Here is a 14,249-nt window from a genome sequence, read left to right on the forward strand (position 1 = left end):
CGAGGAAATAAAGGTAGACTTTCAGGGTGGGCTGGCACTGATCTAAAATACATAGCTAGACACAAAATCATGTCCTTTTCCAGCCTCAGCTGACTACTGTAGCAGTTCTTGTGGAAAAGCATGTGGCATCCTCTATAAGAGCTGCAGATGCAGAGGAAAATAGAGGAAAGATGTCATCAGGACAGCTGCCACTTTGGGCCACGGCTGCCTTTACTGTGAACAGCCTTGCTCTGGAGAAGATCACCTGGGAAAAAGTGGACACCTTGTGAAAAGTCAGGGCAAAAGAATACATCTTTTGAGGTCTAAATATGTTTCATCTGAACAGTTATATTTTTCTGTAAGAATATGGAAAAGAGGTTAGTGGAACAGGATATTAGAAGTTTAGGTTTAGACATCTTAGGAAACACCTTACCCTGAAAAGGAGTTCTAGCTTCACCTGTGTAACACTTACATGAGTCAGAGGCTTTGAACTGGTACACATACTACTTTTGTTTTTCAGAGTAGACCACTCTGGGTGAAGAGGAGATGTTTTTGCTAAGTTTTCTCTCAGCTGCCCTTGATATTGTTGACTGTGGCAGAACAATTGGTAAAGTGGATGTAGTGACTTGAGTTTCTGCTCTGAACTGGAGCCTGAAACTGTTATTCCAGGTTATGTTGTCAGAGGCTGATCTTAGAAAGCATTCCCAGTTGCTCTGTCTCAGCATTTCCTTCATCAGATTTGAAAGTGTTTGTTTTCTTTTAGTGTCCACATCACATGAACTTGAATGAGAAGTTTAGTCTAGAAAATACTAAGCCAAGACATCATGTAGAAAAGGGCTCTCTATGGTGTTACCTGGCCACACTTCCAAGAGGCTCAAGGTATCTCTGGAATACCACTTCTCCTTAGTGCTTTGGATTACCCATGGGAAGTTTGTTTTTTGTTTGCAACATCCTGGCTATTATCGCTGAAGTGTGAATTCACAGATACTAATCAGCTGTTCTCATAAAGGCTGAGTTTCTGCAACATGCTTTACAGGAGTTGTCTACACAGTAGGTCTATGGGAGTTTTCTTATTTGATGAAATGTATAGCCACAGGCTAAGGTGTGATAACTGCAATTAAAAATGAAAATATAGCTTGTGTATTAAAATATTCCGGATAAAGAGCCAGTACAATAAAAAAATGTTGCACTGAACAATTAAAATGCTTTGCCTTTGGGTCTGAGTAAGTGCAAAATATTTTTGTGTTGTGACTAACAGGTAATGGGTAAATTGCCAATGCAACATTGCTGAAACATTAATAACAGTTTAAACAAGGGAAGTCTCCCTCTCTCTATTTATTGTGGCAAAATCTCGTGGTATATTAGACAAAATCCACAGTTTTGCTATGCAGCATTAAGTAAGTTTTCTTGCTACTGTAATTTTTTTAATATTATTGATTACTCTATCCCCTTTGGTGTTTTCAAATTCAATTTTCAATATAGTGCTTATCTAATAGTCACTGAAATGAAAACAAAAATCATCAGAGCTATGGGGTATTTGATTTCCAAGATTTCTGTCTACCTAAAGTGGCATAAAAACCCACACCACACTAATTTAATATTTCTTAATTTCATTTATTGAAATTACACCAATATTATAAATTTGCTATGGTGGTTACATTTATATGTAGGCATTCATGAACATACATTTCATTTAATTTCTATATGGGAAAAGAACCCCTAGATATCAAAAAATACTGAAGAAAGAAAGTATTCAAATATTTACCTACTTAAAAGTTAAAAATATGTGCAAATTGAAGTTTTGATTCTCTCCTTTCTGGGGCATAATATCTGGGTACAAACAATCAGCAATAAGTTTGAAGGCATCGGTTCAAAAGGCCACTTTTGAAAGAAAATATTTTAACATACCAGAGGATACAGTTTGTAAAATAGAGATTAAAATTATCTTTGTTGTGAGACCAATTAAATTACATATTTAGTTTGAAAATATATATATATTAACAAGACATATTTTCACTGCACAAAACCAGATTCACTAAAACGTGTAAGAAATCCATTTACACCATATAAGAAGCAGTGTAATTTCTTCTTACACACTCACACAACTACTGTTGAAGTGAGTGTTGTTAAGCCTTCCATTTTGTGGATACTCATTATGAATAAAGTTGAATATTTGGGCATTTCATCATTCCCAGAAAGAAATATAAGCTTCTTATTCTCTGTTTCTGGAGAAATGTTTTTAAATGTTAATATTTCATATTATAAATATTAAAAATATAAAATATTTTTTAATATTCAGATCAATAAATAAATCCAAGGTAAACAACCTTGAAGATACTCTAAACAAGAGAAAACTTGGTAATCATCACAACAGCCCTTGCCAGCATCCAGCAGGTGCTATGAGGAAGGGCAGTGCTTTCCCCTGGGCTGGGTGTTGGAGACCCAGTTTTCCTTCTGCTTTTTGTTACAGATCTGCTACATGGAATCCTGTAAACCAGTTCCTTATTTGAAACTCCCTATATGCTGAAGCTTATGAAAGAGAGATAAGAATGTTATCAAAGCAACGTGGGATTTAATTGGAGTACGAGTCAGAAACGGATATTGCATGGGAGTGTTGCCATGCTGAAGTAAACAAGTGTATCTGTGTTTGTTTTTTTTGGTATTTTGGGCTTACAGCATGCACATCAAATGATGTACGTGCTTATCTCCTCTCACGTATGGAAAGAGTTTTTAAATTTTAAGCTTTTCAGTTAAAAGAAGTCAAATCAAATCAATGCCAAGGATCCTAGTTAGGATGTAATTTATGCTGAAAATTACCTTCTTCAAGGCCTTGGAGAAAAAAAACCAGTGATTTAGTAAAATTGAACAAATAAAGACATTTCTATCACATTTGCCTTAGTCAAACCTTCATTACGTTTCCCCACTTTTTGTGAAATACAATAAGTGGATATGGTATTATTTGGCCTTTCCATGAGAAAGACTCAAAAAAGCGTTGGACTGCATTTTGAGAAGCAGTCTGTAGTTTTGTATGAGCACTTCTGGCTGCTTAATAAAAGCTGCAAGACCTTGCAGGTCTGAGGGATTTCAGTCAGAGTTATGAACCCATAGCACCTTGAGAAATTATGTGCTAGGTCTGACCAACATGCTGAATTAAATTGTACTGTTGAAAACATGGGATAAATTTCCATCTGAAGTCACTCAAAGAGAACAGTTAGAGCATTTTGACTCCAAGAATTTTCTCTTTCAAATAAAAAGGTTGTCCCTATTTAACCATTCCTGGAGAAAAGTATCTAATATTGTACTTTTGAAACATCCAGATAATTCCAGTCCTTTACTGTCAGTTCATGATTCAAATATTGTGCCAAATGCTCAAATCCTTGGAGGAGACCCAGAGGGAACTCATAAAATTATATAGGAAAGGCACCAATTCACTCTTGCTGAGAAGTAATTTGGTTTGGTTTAGTAACCTGTGAAATAGTTCTGTAAAATTATGAACTTTAAGGAAACGGTAAAGAGTGTGATTATTGACATCTGCTGTAGGTGACCTTTATGTGCTGAAAAGATCACAAGGTAGTAAAGACAAAAAAATTACAACCTCCTTTCCTTCTTCTCTCTAATGGTCTGAAATTGAAAAATTGGATCTATTGAACCCCAGTTAAAGTTAGGACAGCCAAATAAAATAAGGCTACAACCTGCAACTTGCAGTTTTCCAAGTATGTAATTTATATACTTTAGAGACTAAATGCTGCTGGAGTGAGTCACCACTCTCACCTGAACATAAATCACTTCATGTTATTTCCGTCCATTCACTATCTCTTCCATTAACTTCCCCCTCTATGGTAAAGAAACATATCCCAGCATTTCAAAGGAACAGATGTACTCGTGCAGATCATCCAAAGCTGTTTGTCCTGATTCTTTTCTCAGTGCTGTGATAAGGGCTATGTGCCTTGCTATCTTTCCTACTTCTCAGTATCTTTTCTGGCTGTTCTTTCTTTGCTATTTGTGTTAACATAATCTAAGCTTCTGGCAGCTTTATGAAATTTGTACTGGTATTGATCAGCTTGCAGGATATGGCAAATGCCTGAACGTCACAGTTGCTGGCATTGCAGCACTATGTAGCAGCTAACATTCCTAGTGCATTAGCTGTGCAAATGACCTTTTAACTCTCCTTAAGAGCATCTCACAGTTGTCCTGAGTCAGTGTGCCAGTTACCACAGTAGTCTGAGGGTGGCATTTTAAGTGTTCCTCGTCATCTTGATATGGGACCAAAAAGGCAGTAGCATGACACTGGGTATGCCCTATGACACAGACATTGCCTGAGTGTGCTGGATGCTGGGAAATGCTGAAGGGGGCCCAGACCAGAGCCAGAACAGCATTGCTTTCTTTCATGTAAATATCCCCTAACAATTCCCCTGTAGTCACATCAGCTGAATTATTTTATCCACAGCTCCCTTTGAAAAGGGACCGTCTAGTCCCATCCTGTCTCACTGTTTTCATTTTAATAAACATGTTTTCCAGAAGTGTATTGAGCAGCACAACTAGCATTGATATATGAAATTGCCTTATTCTTCCTTTTTTTAAATCACTATTAAAGTTACTAACATTTGTATTTTTTTAAATTTAATTTTATGACTGATACACTGTTTACAGCATAGTCAAAAGGATGTGTTTCCCAGTTCTAGTAGAAGTGTATCGATTGTCTGATACTAGCTGCTGTGTGTATTTGTACATAACCTTGACTTGGCCTAAAGAGAAAGCCTTTATGCTTGCAGAACAGTTTTGTTCTGTGTCATGACTGGGAAACTGGGCCATCACCAGTAGAGTGCAACCCAGATTTTCAAATGCCTTTTAGAGTATTTGGGGCTCTGACAGCTGTGTCTGAAAATAAGGAGAGGTTGTTTACAGGAAAGGACAGGCTTGGTATGCTCACTAACCACTGCACTGCTGAAAAGCTGGCTGTAATATTCTGTACTCAGAGTTCAGATAGTGACTCATGAGTTGTTGTATGAGTTAAGTGGATGATTTTCAGCAGGATGGTGGGAAATCTTATTGCCAACTGTACATAATAAGTACTGTGCAGTGTGAGATACTAGAGGGAATTGCTGGGACATCCTTGAAGTAATGGGTTAACTTCTCAGCCAGAGGGAAGTTGTACATGTGTTATTTCCGGTTACTGGATAGTAACCAGTGTGAATGACTGAATGAACTCCTAATCCAATGGCCACTGCATTCAGTTCAATGTTTCCAGTCATTTCAGCTGTAGTTTTAAGTCTCTCTCTGTAAGACTTGAGATAGCAAAAGGCACACTGAAAGGAAAAAGTCAGTTTTATGGTTCACATTTTAATTTTTCAATAATTTCTAAAGACTTCTAGGGAAATATTTTTTTAAGTCTGATTTTCTCTTTGTTCAGTTTCCTACATTATGCATAGACTAATTCTATGAGTTGAATTTATTTATTTTTTTTTATGGCTGTCTAAGTTGGGGAAGTCAATGACCAGTCCACCTTTGGTAGCAAGGAAAAATAAACCAGACATTCCTATTCTTGCTTTGAAATACTTTTCCCTGTGTGCTTTGTTCTTTCTGTTTTAAAAGTGCTCTGCCAATGTCATGCTCATGGGCTTTCAGAGGAAACATGGGATATCTGAATTGAGAGAGACCATCAGGGAGATCTGGTGGCAACAACCAGGGGCAGGAAAGGAGGAGGAACTGATAGTTCCCCCATGTGAGGACCAAATCTGAGTGCACCGTGATCAGGACTGTGATCAGAAGGGAAGCAAGGGACATCTAACCCTGGAACTGCCTGTCTCTTCTCCAAATGTGGTAAGAAAATATTAGAAAGGTAAGATGGAGCTCTGCATGGAATTTTTTTTTAATTGATTGAATATTGCTTTATGCAAGATCTCAGTGAAAAGAGCCTCCTGCTATTTCTTGTTGGGGCCACCATGCTCTTGTCAGACAGCTCTTGTGAGCTTCCCAGACTAGGCATGCATGACATGTTAGGTAGCTTCACTGAGCCATCCCACCCATATCCATACAGTGTAGATTTTTACGATGGATATCACACAGAGAGATCCTGTCAAGGCCTTTTTAACATTCGTACCACCATATATAGGACTCTGATTAGCTGTTGCTATTATGCTAAAGCGTAATAGTTAATGACAGAGCTTAGATGATCTTGCTGGGTTTTTTGGTATTGGGGAGAGGTAGGAAAGTGAAAGAAAAAGTGTATTTAGTACCCATACTCAAGACTAGGCAAAGGATGACACATGGATTATAAGTTACTGCATAGTTTATTCTTTGCAGAGCAATCAAGTCTGTTTTTTTCTTGTCAAAACATCTTTGTTTTCCTTACTCCTTCAGGTTTTGGATAGATACTCTAGCTATCAGGATGAACAGTGTTTTTGGGTTTTTATCCATGACTCAGTGATATATATATATGTTTAGAAACTTCCTAGATATCTTACAGATATAACTCTGTTGTTATTTTAAATTTTAAAACTGGGTACTCAGCAGAGAATCAGATATAGGCTGCTGCTTCAATCCAGGCAGTAAAACCCCATGAAACATGGGAAACATCCCTAAGGCACTTCAAGGAATTGCATAAATTATGTGTTCTGTAGCAAGTCTCTAGCCCTAAGCTAAACAAAATTTTTGAAAGGTTTTCACACCCCACCCTGGCCTGTGTGTTAGCTCCCAGATCAAGACTGTTTCTGCCCAGTTAGTCAACATCTGGAGGGAACAATACACAGATACCATTTGCTGCTGACTGCAGACATCAAGTCTGAATATCCAAATCAGTGAAGGCATCTCTCACTGTAAAGTTGTATCCAAAATGAGGAGAAGCTGAAGATTTTTTAGAAGAAAAGGCAGTCTGAGCAAATAATCACAAAAGAATGAGTCTGAGAAAGATGGCCTGACTGCCTCTTTAAAACAATCAGAGGAGAGGACCCAGGCATAGCTGACCTCCCTCTTTGTGCTAACTTAGGAATGGACCCTTGGATATTGTGAGGGTTGGCATCCATACAGGCCCACACCTTGAGTTTTCATTGAGGTTTGGCAGCCCTCTGCACTTCTGGGTAGAGTAGGGAAGAGAGCTGATTTGGGGGAAAGGGCAAGGGCTTCTGAATGGAAGACCTGGTACCTTATCCTTTAGGAAAGTAATTTTTAAGTCAGGTGCACAGAAGCTTCTCATCTGGCACAGGGGATATTATTGAGGGATGGGAGAGCTCTGCTCAGCTGTGAAGAGACGACAGTAGGCATAGCTGGAGTAAGCACTGGACTTGGAAGGCACTGAAGGCATGCTTTTGTGTGAACCCCTGTGTCAAGGGCTTTACAGGTTGGAATGAGGTTGGACTGAGTGTGAAAGGCTGGTGGATGTCAGGTGAGCACTAAATCCTCAGTCCCAGCTCTTGTTGCCCTTGGGCAGTGTTCAGCACTGTGTTGAGAGCACTATGCTTTATATTAAGATGGATGGTGGTGGTAGAATTAGGGTAAGAGTTACACTTCAGGAGAGTAAAAAGAAAATTGAAATAAGCTAGATACCATCATTTACTGTGGGATCTGCTTGGACATGGGCAGGTCTGGTGTTGACAGTGCACTTAGACAACATTTTCATCAATATACTCAGGTCATGTACTTTGCTATTTTTACTTCAAGGATTATTTCAGATTTATGTTTAGGGGCAGAAAGAAACAGAGTGGCTACATATATAATTTAGAGTTCAAATGAGTTTTGATATCCATACAGAGCAATGGTTTGGTACTGATTTCTGTGAAAACTTTAGTCACAAAATGAACAGTAAGATTTTTGAGGATATCAATTTTCCATAAGTATAAGCTCCCATGACTCCTTTTCCTTGGTAAAATATTGGTGAGAACTGACCCTAGTTCTGTATGAAATTTCAGTACAATTCTGCACTAAAGATACAAAGTGTGTAGGACAATGAATAAGCTAGTATATTAGTATATTATTGTCATCTACTTTCCAAGCAAACAGGTTGTGAGCATTTGAACTGTGTCTAGACATAATTGGAGCCTGGATTACATCTGCTGCATGACATAAACTTGAAGCTACCAGCTCACATAAATAGAAATTTGTTAGTTTAAGGAAGATATGAAAGAGATATAAACATAGCTTGGACAACTTAGTTTCTGTGAGAACCATGGCAGTTGTAGTTATGGCACTTAGAAACAGCCTGTTTGTGAAAACATGAAGGCAGCCGTGCAACAGTATGTCATTCCTCTTTTACTCTGGCAGACAGTACTTAAATACCATCTTGCAACTTAACACGATAAAATGAGAAATATTTGCTATTCCATGGACCTTTTCTCCTCCTTATGGCTGAATTCATTGAAGACACAATATTTTTTCTCATTTGTGAAGTGTCAACATTTCCATAACACATAATTTTTTTCCCGCTGTGGAAAGAAGCAATTCCTCATTTACTGGCATTTGTCTAAGAGCTTGGCATGCCTACATGTGACCAAGTATCCACATGCAGCAGGATTTGTATTTTCCCTCTGAGCAGAGGTGGTAAGGGAAAACATGATATAGGTGTACAGAAATAGACTGGGTATTTAGGATTCTAGTCAAGTTGTCAGATCTAATCTAGGCCTCTAGTAGGGCTAAACCTATTTTCTCATTCAATACAGACATTCTGTAATATTCTGGAGGAAAATGCTATAGAGTTGAAAATCTAAATTTTCATTGGAATTGAAAATAATTGTGATATTAGTCTATACATTCAACTTTTCTGTCTAAAATCAGGTAAAGGAAATTATTTTAGAACTGAAAAATGCCTTTTATGTGGCCAAGTTTCTGGTAGTCCAGCTCAAAACATCTTAAATGGACAAAAAATTGTTCTTTCAGAAAGTTGACTTATAGACTGACACTGAGCAGACAGACACTACTGTATCCCATCTTTGGCATAGTGAAAATATGTGCTAAGAAAGCTGTTGCAAAACAGAAAGGCTCATTCTTCCTGGCCCAGAAAAAAGTAAGTTTCTGCTAAGTGCTTTAAACTAGATTTTGCTCCTGAAATCTTGCTGTGCACTCTGCAAACATAATTTATGTAGCTGTTAAAAGAAATGTGTGTTGTAGCCATTCTCAGTAAATAATCAGAGAAAACTTTTTAAGTTAATTATATTCTAATAAATGGCAGAAAAAGAAAGCAAAATTTTGTAAAACCAGAGTTATTTTGTCTAGAAAGCAAAAGGTTTTTAAATGGGCAATAGACATTATGTAATTTGATCAATTCTGTCTGTGTTCCTTGAGACATTGCACCCCAGCAGATTTCTGTGGCAATGCAGGATATCATGACAGCTAACCTGGCCTAGGTTAGGTTTGCCTGTGTGGCATTGTCTAAGTTCAAGAATGTTGCCTGCTGAGATCCTGAAATGTTTTCTTCTTATAATGCTCAGCCTTTATTTTGCCTGGTTGTAAAATCATACCTAAGACTATTATTTATTCTTATTTATTTTTATTTTTATTTGTTTCCAGTATGTATAGTTGGTCATTTGAATGTATTTGTTGTTAGCTAAAGAATTATTTAGGTGTGTTAGTTTGAATGACAATTGAAGATTTCTGAGCAAAAATAACTATTTTCCAAGAAAAGTCTTCAGGCTACTACTACCAAAACTAGCCTGTCACATTATTATATATTACCAACAGACAGTTCTACAGAGTGTAGAAAATCTGTAAATACTTTGGAGGTTACTTTATTGCAGATGCTAGAAAAATAATCTCTCTTTTTTCTGAACATTTTTCTCACTTTTTCAGGCCATCTCATGGTTCTGAGTGTGGCAGTGGTGGCTAGAAATGAAACAAGAATCTTATCTACAACACAATAAAACATAAATAAAACATAATAAAACATAATAGAAAGGGTCCAGTCCCAAGTCCAGTCCCTACACACAAAGAGATCCTCAGATGACATGGCAAAAGGAATCTTGGGTAGTTTTGTGGATCCTGCACAAAGGACTGCCAAAGCCATGGAAGTCAGTTTGTGTCAAGAGAGTAAAAGGTATTGCATAACAAGTTCAATATACAGCACAGATTTAGATAGTATTACCTGCAGAATAACAGTGATAACAACACCATAGAATGTAACACGCTGGGAGGTTCCTGGAGGACATTTATGATAACTTCTTCCTCCAATCCTCCAAGTGATAGAGAAGCCAGTTAGGGGAAGTGCACTGCTGGACCACATCCTCACCAAGGAGGGGATGTGAAGATCAAAGACAGCCTTGTGTGCAGGTCAGCCTGCAGTGACCATGAGATGGTGGAATTCAGGATCCCTAGGGCAGGGAGGGTGGAAAAACAATGTCAGAACCCTGTACATCAGGAAAGCAGACTTTGGCCTTTTCAGAGATCTTGAAAAAAATGCTGTGGGATGAGGCCCTGGAGGAAAGGTGGGGCTAAGAAAGATGATTAGTATTAAAAGCTTACCTCCTACACAGTCAAGGTCGTTCCATCCCAATGAATAAAAACAGACAAAGATTTCAAGAGGACCATGTGTATAAACAAGTTGTTCTTGGCCATCCTCAAACACAAAAAGGAAGCAAGGATAAGTTACCTTTGAGGAATACCTGTGAGAATCATTGTCTGACCATTGAGTGATGAAGTTTGGAAAACTAAAACCCAGCTGGATTCAAATCAGACCAGGGGTGATGGAGACAACAAGAAGGGCTTCTATAAGTATGTAGGTGACAAAGGGAAGACCAGGGAAAATGTGGGCATCTTGCTCAGTGAGGTGGGGTATCTGGCTATGCAGGGCTTGGAAAAGGTTGAGGTTCTGAATGCCTTCTCTGCTTCCATCTGTACTAGCCTTCAGGAATCCCAGGTCCCAAAGACCAGGAGGAAAGGCTGGATCAAGGAACATGTACCCTTGGTAAAAGAGAGTCAGATCAGGGAATAATTAAGTAAACTGGACATATGAGTCCATGGGCCCTGACAGGATACTGAGGGAGCTGGCATATGTCACTGTGAGGCCACCTTCAATAATCTTTCACTGATCTTTGATTGTTCATGATGACTGGGAGAAGTATCTGAAGACTGGAGGAAGGTAAATGCCACTTCTATCATTCAGAAGGGGAAGAAGGAAGACCCAGGGAACTGCAGGCTGGTCAGCCTCACCCTGATCTCTGGGGGGATGATGGAACAGCTAATCCTGGAAACCAATCCCAGGCACATGAACAATCCAAAAAAAAAAAAAAAAATCACCAGGAGTAGTCAGCATGGCTTGCCTAAGGGGAAGGGATTGACCAACTTGAGAAACTTGTATGATGAAGTGACTGGTCTGGTAGATGAGTGGAGAGCTGTGAATATTGTTTACCTGGACTTCAGTAAGGCCTTTGGCACGGTCTCCCATAAGATCCTTATAAACTAGCTGTTGATATATGAGCTGGATGAGCAGTAAGCTGGGTTGAAAACCAGCTGAACAGCCAGGCCCAGGGGGTGGTGATCAGAGGTGTGAAAGCTTTGCTGCACTTCCCTCAATAAGTCCATGTCTGTCTTCTACTGGGGCTTCAGGACTGGACATAGTACTCCAGGTGTGGCCTCAGCAGTGGTGAGTAGAACAGAAGGATCACTTCCCTTGACCTGACGGCATCACTTCTCCTAACACAGCCCAGGATCCCTTCAGCCTTCCCAGCTACACAGGCACATTGCTTGCTTATGTTCAATTTTACATCTACCAGGACCCCAGATCTACTGCAAAGATGCTTATATGCTGGGTGTCCTGCAGCATATACTGGTGAAGAGGGCTGTTCCTCCCCAGATTCAGGACTTGTCCTTTCCCTTACTGAACCTCCTAAGCTTCCTGCTCACCTGTTCCTGTCAAGACAGGGTCCCTCTGGATGGCATCATGACCCTCTGGTATATCAGCCACTCTGCCCAGCTCCCAGATTTGTGTCATCTGCAAACTTACAGAGGGTGCACTCAGACCATTGATGAAGATTTTGAGCAGAATTAGACCCAGCCGTGACCCCTCAGGTACACTGCTGGTTCCTGGCCTCTGACTAGACGCTGTGCCTCAGATGTTCAGACAGCTTTCAGTGTACCTCACTGTGTATGTCTACCCAGGCCATGCTTCACTGGGTTCTCTGTGAGTTTCTTATGAGAGACAGTGTCAAAGGCCTCACAGCAGTTCAAGTAGACAATATCTGCTGCTCCGCCCTTGTCTTGTACTTTTCTTTATTCTTTGCCTCTAATTTGTGTTTGTAACTCCCTCTCTATGGCTGCCAGGGTGGCAGAGCTAAGTGCACCAGTACACATTTTTCAATACAGTGATCTTCTCAAAGAGAGAACTAGTTCCACTGGGGTTTTAAAACCTTTAACTGAGAAGTATAAGAGTGTAGCCAAAATTATTCCTCAATCCTTTGGGGATGTGAGCCATAGCTAAGCAAGCCTGCGGTCCTGCTGCCCGGGCAGAGTGAATTGTGTCCCTGACACCTAGTGGCAACATGGCGCTGTGTAACAGTAATTGAGTCTGATACTGGCTTTATCATGATGCTCAAACTTTAAGGAGGTGTTTTATTTTCTTTTTTTTGTGTATTAACCCCATTTGTACTAATGGAAGATCAAGCATCAATCAATGTCTAAAGTCTTAATGGAAGTTTTGATATATAATGAGAAGTCTGAATAAATAGGAGGATTGAGAATATGAATAACTGTATTTTGCTAGCAGTGTATCAAACATGAGTATTTGAACAAATTCAAAATAAAGAGTTGAGTAAGGAAACAAAGTGATGTTATAATAAGTAATGATTTATTAGGGCTGATTTTCTTATCTCCTAGAATTTAGACATAAAACTTAGTTATTAAATAAAAATTTAAATGAGAAAAAATCAAAAATGAATGGTGGCTGTCCCACTCACTCTGTTATATTATGTATATGTCCTGCCATGGAATATACCTGTACCCTTTCATTTACCCATCATATTTTCCCGAAAAGTTTGATGGTTAATAAAGCAGTGTATAGTGAAATTATTTTTGTAATAATAATTAAAGTGATAGGTTAATGGACTAAGGACATATTCATACAGGAACAGAGTCTATGGTTTGTGTGATGGAGAGCAGGATCATCAAGTGGATAAAATGCTGGCTTTTCAGCATTTCAGGTGCTGTGGAGCACTTCATTCTTCTGAAAGATCCCGGCCACTTCATCTGAAGACTGAACTTCCCATCAACCAACTGGATAGACCCTGACTTGTCTGAAAATGGTTATGAAAATACACTATTTAGACAGAGGTAGAAAAAGCACTTACAGTGGAAGACTAACAGTGAGCACCTCTGTGGGAGAGATTACAAAACATGAAAGAGGCTGCAGTTTTGGGTAGCAGAACATGGGACTGATATCAATAGCACAAACCTAAGGATCCGTTTATGAGGTTCCCAAATGTTTTCTCTTACTGTGTCAATGGCCATTTCAAACTGATCTCATATCTCAAGAGTCACTTTGTACATAACTCAGCTTATCTTAAAGGAGGGTGGTGATCTGAAATAATTTCAGAGACATGGCAGTGGTATGTAATGCAAAAGCTTCTCCTTCAGTGTGACAGCAGATGGTGATGCTACATATCTGTTCGGTGTTAAGTTGTGCACAATGCACATTACATACACTCTGAGCAAGGGGGATTTTGGCACTGACTTCCATGTAATCATCGTTGGCTCCTGTACAAAGATATGAGCCTGGGGCTTGTCACTGGAATATTGCATACTTACATGTCTCATAGAGCTCACTGAAAATTTTTCCACAATTTGTTTCATAGCTTATGTGCATGTCAGAGATTTGGGGACAAGGATAGAATACTCACAAATATTAATAAAAGCCACAAAACCCAAACCACATAGAATTAAATAATAGAATTATCTCAGCATGCATTGAAATTCATTGAAATGAAGTTTCCTGTTATACACAGAAAACCATTCTTCAGGTAAACTGGGAAGACAAAATCTTTATTAAAAATAGACTATTAGCTGTCTTTAGGATAGTCATTAAAAATTAAAAAAAAAAAAAGGATGTGTATAGGATGAATCAGTGGAAAGCAGAGTATCTGGTCATGCTCAAAAAAAATATGTTTATGTACTGGAGAGAGTTGTGTGTATACTGTCTAGACACACACACGGAACTATTTTATTTTTATCATAGTCATGGTGAGAAAACCATGCTGAGGTGAGGATACATTAATCTTCCTAGTGTAGAGTGCAATATAGGTAATGGTTCCTCTGTTTGACATTTTTCACAGATACTTACTTTTCTATTAACTCTG

The 14,249-nt window shown here is 38.9% G+C and overlaps 2 protein-coding genes across 5 annotated transcripts in view; one reads left to right on the forward strand and one right to left on the reverse strand.

Annotated features, from left to right (window-relative positions):
- Positions 1 to 14,249, forward strand: part of DYNC1I1 (dynein cytoplasmic 1 intermediate chain 1) — a 411,944-nt gene that overhangs the window by 203,986 nt on the left and 193,709 nt on the right. For 3 of the 4 annotated variants that reach the window (XM_058830766.1, XM_058830765.1, XM_058830769.1), the window contains one exon: positions 2,450 to 5,818. The gene's annotated coding sequence lies outside the window, so the exon portion shown is untranslated. Of the gene's footprint in view, positions 1 to 83; positions 859 to 2,449; positions 5,819 to 14,249 lie in introns of all 4 variants that reach the window. The other variant, XM_058830768.1, reaches the window with a different exon arrangement.
- LOC131575468 (basic salivary proline-rich protein 1-like) overlaps positions 1 to 14,249 on the reverse strand; it is a 29,923-nt gene that overhangs the window by 4,169 nt on the left and 11,505 nt on the right. The window lies entirely within an intron of this gene.

This window comes from Poecile atricapillus, chromosome 2, assembly GCF_030490865.1.
Source record: "Poecile atricapillus isolate bPoeAtr1 chromosome 2, bPoeAtr1.hap1, whole genome shotgun sequence".
Classification (NCBI taxonomy): Eukaryota; Metazoa; Chordata; class Aves; order Passeriformes; family Paridae; genus Poecile; species Poecile atricapillus.